This window comes from Seriola lalandi, unplaced genomic scaffold (genome assembly GCF_002814215.2).
Source record: "Seriola lalandi dorsalis isolate HSWRI2012SDOR001 ecotype SW California unplaced genomic scaffold, Sedor1 jcf7180002054410, whole genome shotgun sequence".
Classification (NCBI taxonomy): Eukaryota; Metazoa; Chordata; class Actinopteri; order Carangiformes; family Carangidae; genus Seriola; species Seriola lalandi.
This window is the reverse complement of record NW_019524963.1, coordinates 592,567-603,531: the sequence shown is the minus strand read 5'-3', so window position 1 is coordinate 603,531 and position 10,965 is coordinate 592,567. Positions and strand designations below refer to the sequence as shown.

General features: G+C 40.6%; 1 protein-coding gene across 1 annotated transcript in view; it reads left to right on the top strand.

Annotated features, from left to right (window-relative positions):
• Positions 1 to 9,644: 9,644 nt before the first annotated feature.
• Positions 9,645 to 10,965, top strand: part of slc38a2 (solute carrier family 38 member 2) — a 12,244-nt gene continuing 10,923 nt past the window's right edge. Inside the window, exon 1 of the mRNA XM_023409970.2 lies at positions 9,645 to 9,966. The gene's annotated coding sequence lies outside the window, so the exon portion shown is untranslated. The remainder of the gene's footprint in view (positions 9,967 to 10,965) is intronic.

Here is a 10,965-nt window from a genome sequence, read left to right as displayed (position 1 = left end):
ATTAGTGGATGGAAATGGAATTATTTTTGCATGTTTTCTGGAAGACTTTGTGTAAGTTAGCATTGGTCTAGCGTGACCTCTGACACATTTCCCTTCCCTCTATCTGTCTGTTTCATTCTCTGCCTCTCATTGTGAAAAAGCGCACATCCCACAGCAGCCCAGTGGAGGTGGACAGGGAGTCAGTGGGTTCACAGGGACTGACTGAGGTCCATCATCCCGGGTGGAAAGTTTTTGGAGAGGGAGACGAGCGGCCTGCCCTCCCCTCTGGGGCCCCTAAGGCTAACGTGATCCCCCCATTTGTGCTCCTGTCATAAAGAATGCGCCCGCTAAACCACTTTCCCACCACTAAGAGGATTACAAAGGTAATGCTGCCGAATCAAGAGATGCTCCGGCACATCTAGACATTGGAAAGCTGAATTTAATAACTCATGTAGAAAGCTGGGGAGAGATTTTACCCTGTGGATCAAACGGGGCACCCTTCTCCAACATTTGGTGTAGAGATGCTAGTTAGGCGTCTAGGCTGGTTTTAATTCGAGGGAAGTGAGGGAAACAGTTTTACCTGAAATTTGCACTGATTCCGGTTTTGAAATTGGTCCTTGCTTTCCTTAAGTAATGCAGTACGGTTGTGGCAGGAGCCATTAGTGCAGCAACAAAGACATGATCCCTCACTGGCTTCCCACACTTAATCCACCAGGTGTTAGGCTTCGTCCACACTACTCCAAAGTTTTTGAGAGGCTAAAACAGAGACTTTTGGAAACGCTGCTGAACCCATTTTAGTTTGAAAACTCCAGGGTGGTGTTTTGGTCTGGATGGGCAAAAATGGAGACGTTTAGAAATGGCGATGTAGACTCCCACGGGCGCCCCCTGATTGGGTCTTATCAGCCTCGACTACCAGCGGTGAAAGCAACATGGATAACGATATACAAGTGTTACTGACCTTGTTGTCTTTGCTAGCAGCTGTTGTGGAGCTGAATTCTTAATATTAACTCAACAACTGCCTTTGCTGTTTCTCTGTCATGGTATTTTCTGCAACCAACCACCTGCAAAGTAGACAATCTGCTTCCTGTTTACACCAGCTTTGCTTTAAAATGCTCTTTTAAAAATGAAAACATGGTGGTGTGGAAGAAGCCTAAGTCAAGTGTTTTGTTGTACTTTTCTTAAACGTTTGTCAGTTATTTTTATATTTTGAGCATTTGTCCACTACTTATTCCTCTTGTTCTGTGGTGGATATGTTGGTTAAACCAAAACTCTTTCATAATCCAGTAAGAGAAATTAGTCATGAGGAAGTTTTCATTTTTGGTTCACCAGTCATCAGCCCTCATTTAGGTTTTCCAGTAATCCGTCCAGCAACCTTTCTAGGTACTAGAAAGTCAGGGAGTCGAGCTCTAATTTTAGGGTCTGGGCGGTCTTGCCCACTAAGTACAACCCAGGAACCATCAGGGTGGAGTTTCAGTACCAAATATACCATTAGCCAATCTTGTTCAGATGTGAAAATGCAAGGACCAATGTGTAGACTCTATGGGGATCTATTGGCAGAAATGGAATATAATATTAAAAATGATGTCTTCATTAGTGTGTAATCACCTGAAACTGAGAATTGCTGTGTTTTCATTAGTTTAGAATGAGTCCTTCATATCTACATAGAGAGCGGGTCCTCATGATGGCCTCCGGGCTCTGGGGTCCAGGTTGCATGTTTCTACAGTAGCCCAGAATGGACTAAACCAAACACTGGCTCTAGATAGGACTTTTCGCATTTTTTACGTACCCGAAGACCACCGTAGGTTCTCCTATACGCTTGGAAAGGGAGGGGTGAGGGGAGGGGCATTCAGTTGGTTGCAACCTGCAGCCTCATTGTTAGATGCCAATAAATCCTACACACTGGTCCTTTAAAACAGCAACCCATAAAAAGAACATTTTATTTTAATTTTTAAAAATTTTTGAGTTTAGTTTCTGGTGCACAAGTTCAACATTTGGTAGGATATTAAAAATGAATGGATTGCATCTGTTTTATTAGTAAGTAAGTAAGTTTCAACATATGAGAGAACATTTTTGACATATCACATAATGACTGAAGATGCAGAGTAAAACCACCCTAATTACTTTTTTCTCTCTATTGTGTTTTACGTGCACTAATATTGAAGCTAACACTGGGATGGGATGGGATGGGATTGGCATGGGAACCTGAATGGATAATTAAACTGTGATTTTGACATTTAAGGCGAAAATCTACTGAAGCGCAGTCCAAACTGTGAAGAGCCTCCAGTGATGGTTGTTGGGTTCTGTGGGTTTTCCCACTGTGTTAGGAGGTCGTGTTTAGCTAAGGAGTGTTTACGTAGTGACCCTGATCCTGTCACAGGCCTCACGTCCGATCAGGATCAACTATGCCTCTGTGTGAGTGTGTGAGTGTGTGAGTGTGTGTGCGTGTGAGCGACATGACAAGGTTTCCAAAAGATAACTCACTTCCTCTTTGGCGACATGTTTGCTTTTCAGTCTGATGGCCACTAGTCTCCTTTGTGTTGCCAAAGTCAAATGGCGGCTGCATTCACGCACCCGATGCCCAATAAAAAAGGACACAACCACACATACTTAAATATGTGCAAACACACCTACAAAACAAGGAATGTTACACGAAAGTAGCACTTACAAAGAATATTCAATCATCCTAGATCAGAAATTAAAAGGACCGTAGCTGCATGGTGTTTCAAATAAAACACTTTATTTGCCAAAATTCAAAACAAACCTATGAATTCTAATTTCAGTATATTCACTTCTGAGGGACCAAAAGCCCCTGATTGTCAGTTGCACCAACAACAAACATCTTTCTTTCCTGGTTGCTCATCATGAACCAGGATCCCATGCTGACTTCAGCAGTGTCTCCCACTCATTTTATCCCATACTTTTCTCGCATACAGGAAATAAAGCAGTTACCCCCTCACACATTCGACCCCCGCGGATCTTTGCATTAACTTTTTGTTCACACCTAGAGCCAGTGGAGAAAAACCCAATGACCTCTATTTTCCTAATAAAGTCTACGTGATCATGAGATCTCCTCCTGGGGAAAAAAAAAAGAAAGACAAAGTTGTCCGTCTATATTGTAATAAAGATCCTCCTTAGAGGTTAACTGTTCCAAGAACACGCACAGTGGGGACGGGGTGAGTAAGGTTGAGGAGCAAGAAAATCCCTGGTCTAAAGTCATGGAAAATGAAAAGTTAATAGGTATAGGCCGGGGGTGGGGGCCTGGACACAGGAGGTGTGTGTGTGTGTGTGTGTGTGTGTGTGTGTGTGTGTGTGTGTGTGTGTGTGTGTGGTGTGGTGGTGGTGGGGGGGACTGGCACAGTTAAATATGATGTCCTGAGAGGTATTCATTTGGGAAGTGGACTTTCATAAGAAATTGGCAGGATCTGATTAGCTTTGGGGTGATAGGGTGCAAATATTGTGGCTGAACGAGACAAGTGACACAGAGCTGATCTATGTAAACTAATACATAGATGTTAGCTCATAGTTGCCTAATTACACATCTCCTTTTAGTTCTGGTTTGGTCTCCACCAACTCCAGAGGAAAAATATGTCTTTAGCTGATAAAACAACAAGAATTTACTATAAGTTATATCTCATTAAATTAATTTGCACAAACAACAAAACAAAAACTATAAATAGTGGTTTTATGGCGAGTTAGCTAGCTGTTTCCAGTTTTTATACTAGGCTAAGCTAATGGTCTCCCAGCTCTAGCTCCTTACTCTGCAGACATAAGAGCATTCATGTGGTATATGGTAAATAATCGCAAAAATATGTTTCCAACTGGGAAAATTCACGTGAACGCCGCCCTCAAGTCCAAACAACAACAACAACAACAACAACTCGGAATGTACACGACCTCGTTGTTGACGTCAAAAAATAAGTATTCACAGATAACTTATTGTGTCAGCAAAGTCAGGTCAGGTTAACCGTTCAGGTCAGGTTATCTTGCCAGGTTTAATCAACTATATCTCTGACACCAATGGTATGACCATCATTTATTTCCTTTTGCACCCTGTTGTTTCAAACATGAGGAAATGCTTGGTATTAAATAACACGTGTATCTTAATTTTGAGTTTAGTGCTTGTTTCCTGGTGCGGGACCAGGTGAACTTTTTGTGTCTTTTTTACAAGGTGCGGACGTTCATGGAAGAGCAATTAGACTTGTATTTCCAGGCAGAGTGTAGCTAAGAGGTACGGTATATAGTATACACAAGTATAATGATGATACTTCTGTCTGTCTATCTTATCTTCCTGTTTCTCATGAAGCCTCTGTGGTTTCCTTTGTTGAAAGTGTGACAGGATGTCTATTTGCTGCATTTCCCTTACTGATGACAATTATTAATTATAATTATAATTATAATCTCCTTACAGCTACAACAGCAAATAAAACGTCCAAACATCTACTCTTAAGTTAATTTTCTGCATTGGGTATGTGCAGAGAAATCCCACTTAGTCCGCATTTGTTTTAAACCAATCCTCAACACAAACACGTGCACACACACACACACCTATACAAGTTGGCTGAGTGGCATTGTTGTGGGTTTGCAGACAGAGGCGGTTCATTTATGCATCATAAAGTACAGAGCCTCCGTGAAATCGCTCAGATCCAGACTCTGTTACAGTGAAAGCCTTGTTTCTCAGAATTGGCTCTCAACGTACTTGTGAGCCGCCACATGACAAAGTCAGCATTATTCACCGCAGCAGTAGCAGCAGCAGCTGGAGTTGTGGTAGCAGCATTAGTAGCAGGGGTCGGTCTAATAGAAACAGCAGAGTTGTAATAATGGAAAGACTTAAAGGACTATAATTATAGTAGGCCTAGTGGGAGGAGTAGTTTTGGTGTTAGCTAGATTGGTTTTCACTTTTTTCACCTTTGGACCCGCCTTTGTTGACCTCTCTGACCACACCCTCTCTAACTGGTCGGGTCATGGATTGCTTCCTTTACCCCAGACCAGTTCTGGCTCCACTGGTTTCACCCACATCATAGCAAATGTTGTATTTATACACGTACAGTATTTTTCTGCGTGTGTATGGGGTAACCGGGCACCGGTGTTCAGACCGTGTTCCCTCCCGCACCCCTTGCCCCCGCTCCAGTTTCCTGATCCGTCTTAGATCTGCCAGGTCGAGCTTAAGCCCCAAACAAAGGCTCGTACACAGAGAGAGACACACACACACACACACACACACACACAAACGTACTCGTGTGTGACGGAATGCACAATGTGTATATATGACAGAGAGATTATGAGGAACAGTGAGTGAGAGAATCAACAGAAGTGTCCTTTTACTCACGAGTGTGTCGCCTGTTGAATTATTTATGTCTTTTCGCCCAGTGTGTGGATGTCCGAGTGTGTTGTGTTCGTGTCTGTTTCCCTGAATCAATAATTCCAGCATTCACTTTCACTGTTTTGGAGAAAGTGTTTGTAAATGCCATAAAAAAAAGGTGTCCGAGTTTAAATTTATACAACATCTGAATGTCAAGACTTTTATAAACCAAAACTCTTTTTATGATTTTGTATTACTTGTAGGAGACTGAGCTCTTTTCCAATCAGAGCAAACTATTTAATCCGATATTAATTATTTAACAAGCAAAGTGAAAGAAAAATAAAGTGCTCTGTGAATCACATCTGAGTCACATATCATAACATAAAACCAGATCTTCCTGTTATTTTGTGTATCCATCAACAGAAAAGCCAACAAAAACAAAAACACTGCTTATGATCAAAAATGTATTTTCTCTGAGGCGATCTGGCAGCAGTTCAGCTATGTGTATCTGTAACTCACAATAACACAAAGCCGCAGTGAACATTTTGTGGAGCAGTTCAGGGAGACATAATGATGTTGCATAATGTTTCCGAGGAGAGGGAATCTCTTCATCTTCACCTGCTGACTCTTCACCTCCAGCTGAGGCAGATTCATAACACTGACTTCACACACTGGACACCTCATTTATCCTAAATGTGCATTATGAGCTACTTTACATTCACACTCAGGTGAGTCAGGGTTGATCATGCACCCAGCTGAACTCTATCTGACCTTTGAACTCCCCTGACTTCTGTGTAGAGACAGAGACAGCAAACATAGATCAGTAAATAGTAAGAGTGGCAGTAATAGCAGTACAAGTAATAGTAGTGGCAGTAGTAAAAGTACTAGTTGTAGCAGTAGTAATAGTCCTTGTAGTAGTATTGGTAATAAGTGTAGTGGAAGTAGTAATTGTGATGGTTGTATTAGTACTTTTACAAATAGTAGTAGTAGTAACAAGTTGTATTAGTACATGTACAAGTACTAGTAGTGGTATTAGTAGTGGGAATAGTACAAGTAATAGTTACAATACAACTAGTAGTGGCATTAGTAGTAGGAGAAGTAAAACATATTAGTTGTGGTATTAATAGTAGAACTTAAGTAACAGTAGAAGTGGCAGTAGTACTAGTTGTAGCAGTAGTAATAATCCTGTTATTAATATTAGCAGTAAGTGTAGCAGAAGCAGCTGTGGTGGTGGTATTAGTACTTTTACAAATAGTAGTAGTCGTAATTGTCATACAAGTAGTAGTAAAACAAGTTGCAATTGTGGTAGTAGTAATATAACAAGTAGTAGTAGTACATGTACATGTACAGTATTAGTATAATAGCTATAGTACAGGTAGCAGTAGTGGTAGTAGTAGCAGTAGTAGTAAAGTAGTACAAGTAGTAGAGTAGTAGTATGTAATGGTGGAAGCTGTGTGGTATTATCAACAGTAGTATAGTAAAAGTATTGATAATGTGATAATAGAAGATAGTGAGGAGACTTGTATTGATGTTTATCAGCACAGTGTTGAGTCACAGTGATGAGTTGTATCAGCAGCAGTTGCATGAGACAGAACGTCACAGTTCCGTCCATAAACCAGCTTGATAGTTAACAGATTGTATTGTCCTCAGTCCAACAGGCATTCATAATAAACGGGAAACCAGAGCTACGGAAGATTTCACTAACACACACACACACACACACACACACACACACACACACACACAAATACACCTGACCCAGTGAGATGAGCCAACAGTGTGAATGAGGATCAGGAAGGCCGCCGTCACATGACAGCGTTTGTGTGTAATCTCCTTCAGACAGGGAGGTCCGCTTTGAAGCTGCACTCACACCCTGATCTGGACTGACAGGCATCCAGGCCACTTTCAGGTTCTCAGGCGGACCTACAATGTATCTCTTCATCTATCTCAGTGTACGTGTCTATCACAGCGTAGAACGTAGAGCAATGCTTTTGTAAACAAGAGTCGGAAACAAATACACAACTGCAAATACAAATGCAAATCTGTAAACCACAACAAAGGTTTCCAAAGTCTGCAGCAGCCATGAGGTCCACGGAAAGTTATGTAGCTCAACAAATTTGAAAAAAATAAATAGATAAATAAATATAAAGCCTTACATATAGTATATCCACATATTGAGTCAGCTGCTAACACCTGAACACCATCGCAATTGGGAAAGCATGAAAACTAGTTAGCAGGCTAGCAAAATAGTCTAAAGCGTTAGTTAAAAGTAATGGATAAAAAGATTAAAGATACAGGTAAAATGAATGAATAAATCATTGAAATACTAAACTAAAAATGATGAATGATGCTAAATGGTTAAAATAGATTGGTTGGTTGAAACAAATTGCTAAAAGTAGCTTAATGGACAAATGGTTAACATGGACAGCTAAAAGTAAATAATAATAAAAAAATTTTTGCCAAAAGTAACTAGTTAAACATGAAGGATAAATGGTTAAAATAAATATAAGTATTGGATAAACTGTTCAAATAAACAGCAATGGACAAATAGTTGAAACATCCAGCTTCTGCTATTCCTAGTGGTAAAAGTAACCGATCTAAACATTTCACTTCCATATAATTAATAGTGTTCAATAATATCCAGATTAAAATCCATTCATATAAATCAAGTTTGGAACATGATGGGTGGTGTCACTTGAGTTCAAGAAACAGGATTGTGGTGGTACAGTGGGAAAAAAACTAATAATTAATCGTCATAACTAATAGAAAAACTCATATACTGTATGTTATAATTATGTTATGTTAAGTACAGAAAGTTCATATACAGTGTATAAAGGGGTATTGATTCATGAAGGATTGATTTAAAGCTTTTTTATTTTAGGCATTTAGTGTGTGTGGTAAAGTGAGACCTTATATTGTCTTGATCTTACATTGTATTATTGTAGTATTTTCTATTGTTTATTTGAACTGTTTATACTTTCCTGGATCCTTTTAGACTTTTAGCTCATGTAAACATGAACAAATTGAGCAACTGACACTTAAATGTTAATTTTAGTCTTGATGCTCATACTATGACTCCCCCCTCAAAACAACGTCATTATCTGTGATTAATGAAGGGAAATGATGATGATATTCGTCATGATTAAGTGACATAATAAGATCCATCAATCCATTTTCGAGCTGCTTATCCAGATCAGACTTGTGGTGGGAAAGGGGCAAACTGAGCCAACCAGATAACTTTTCCCTCCTCCAAAGAGATCCACGGGTGCTCCAGCATGAGTGTATGTGTGTGTGTGTGTGTGTGTGTGTGTATATGTGTGCGTGTAATGTGTGTGTGTAATGTTTGTGTAATGTGGGTTCCCCACATTCAAGTGTCCTAATTAAACAGAAAATATTAAATGAACTTCTGTCTACTGTATATGTTACATTAGACATAATTGTAATTGTAAATAAACATCAGTCTTGTGTTTTTCGATTTTATTTTTATTAGATTTTTTTAATGTGATGCAAATATGTGTGATAATAATCCTTTTTAAGTTTACAACTTTTGTTGAAATTTTGAAAGTCAAAAAAAAAAAAGTGTATCATTCATCTTTAGCACATGTATTCATCTGCAGAGACTCTGTTTCAGTGGAAAATAACCACTATGGCCAGAAAAGGTGCAAAGTGGAGAAGAAGTGGTACCGCACAGCCAATCATAACTGACCCTGCTGAAAATGGGCGTGGTCTGAGGTACTGAGAGAGCCCAAGATAATCCACAATGCGCATGCGCAAATATCCAAAAAATGCCGCTCCCCTTTCTGCTTGACAAGCACGAGCCTTTGTCAACAGGACATGACAGAAATGATAAATGATACATGAATATTGATAAATGATCAATAGGCTGGTCGTCAACCTTTCGTCGGAAGACACTGACCTGCTGCGCCCACAAGTGGGCAGTAAGTTACAGGATGGATTCAAACAGGCAACATGTACAGAGCCTTGAAGGGACAGAGTGCTGCCCGGAGGTGTGAGGGGAGACACCGTTTCCGCTTCACTGTCGCTCTCTCTCATGTGTATGAGCTTCATCTGGTCACACTCTGCCCGGCCGCTTGTTCTAACGGCACGCGACCTCCTCTACAGAACCTCTTGTAAGACGTTCTGCAGGGTTCCTGAGGTTCTCCCGTCTCTGGGTCACCGCTGTGTTTGTATACAAACCCACGTCTCCGCTGTGTGTGTGTAAAAAAAAAAAAAAAAGAAAAAAAAAAGAAAAGTCAAGCCACTCCTTTTTTCGTCGTCCCTCACACTCACCCCTCCTCCTTCCATCCAAAGGGCTGATGCAATGCTCATCTTTATAAAGGCTGAGTCCCCACCCCTCCTCCAGCAGAACAGCGTCTTGTTTCCGAGCGCACCGCATCTCTGGGAATTTTGGTTTAATGTGACTAAATCTAAATTCTTTGCGTTTACGCGTCGGTCGGTTTTATTCTAACACTGTCTGTTTTTATTACTTGAACTGTGTCAGCCAGTGTTTTGACTTAGATCCTGTTTGATAACAGGCCTTTCCATTCAACCCTCATTGTATTCATATTCAACCTTAAACACTCTCAAGGATCAGAAGGTTTTTTTTTTGTGAAGAAATCGTCCGGACATTTGCTGTTTCTTTTTCCACCGAAAAGGATTTTACAGGCCTCCTGCCACATCTTCGAAAGGTAAGACTGCCGGCATCTTCATCATTTACTGACAGCCGCAAATCACCTCCCGGATGTAGGCGGCACAGCCTCTAAAAAAAAGAAAAAAAGAAACTGAGATTTAAGATGTTATTTAGATTTTACACTTTTATATTTTCTATTTGTACTGAATCAACTCACTGCCTGTCTTTGGTTGTATTCTGAATCTCATTTCATTAAAAGTAGTGAAAGTGTCACTGGCTCTTTTGGGCTAATTAGTCAGTATTAAACCCATTTACTGTCATGTTAGTTGTGTGGATCTCAATCTAAAAGGGGAAAAAAGGCCAGAACTGTCTTTTCTTTGAGGCCTGAGGCGTCATTTCTTACCAGGTCAGTCCTGGTCCAAATAAATAAATAATGAAGCTGGTGTGACAGTGATGCTGCAGTGCTGGACTCGTGTCTGGTGCTGGCACTGGGCTGTCACTGCCTCGTGGATAGGTAAAGACAAGGAGAGTGAAAAGAAAGACATGTTAAAGTGTCTCGTGTTTGTGTATGTGTGTGTGTTTTTGAATGTGTGTATGTTGAAAAGCCTCTAATCATAACCTGAGTATGAATCAGAGCCTCTGCGCAAAATGGAGAGCCATGCCCATAAAGGGACAACACGTGCCATTGTTTCCATCGGAGCCGGACGTGGAAATAATGCCATTAACAGGATCTGGTCGTTGCGCCTTTTGGGCTCAGCGTGGATCCACATGTGCACACTTCACTGCCAGTGATAATTAATAATGTGATAACTGTCAAGATTTATTATATGACATGAAGCTTTGCCTTCATGTCACCTCACTCTGCTTCATTAAAAAGCTACAGGAGGTTTAATATGTGGAAAAAGACGCTATCATAGTGCGTTTTCTTTTTTAACTGATTTCAGAGGGAAATGTGCGCAAAGTGAGCGGCGCGTGCTGCGGTTTTTTTGTCATACAGCGCGGCTGAGGAGATGTCGGGTGGATGAGGTTGCCGGTCTGGTATTTTTCCACTGCCGGT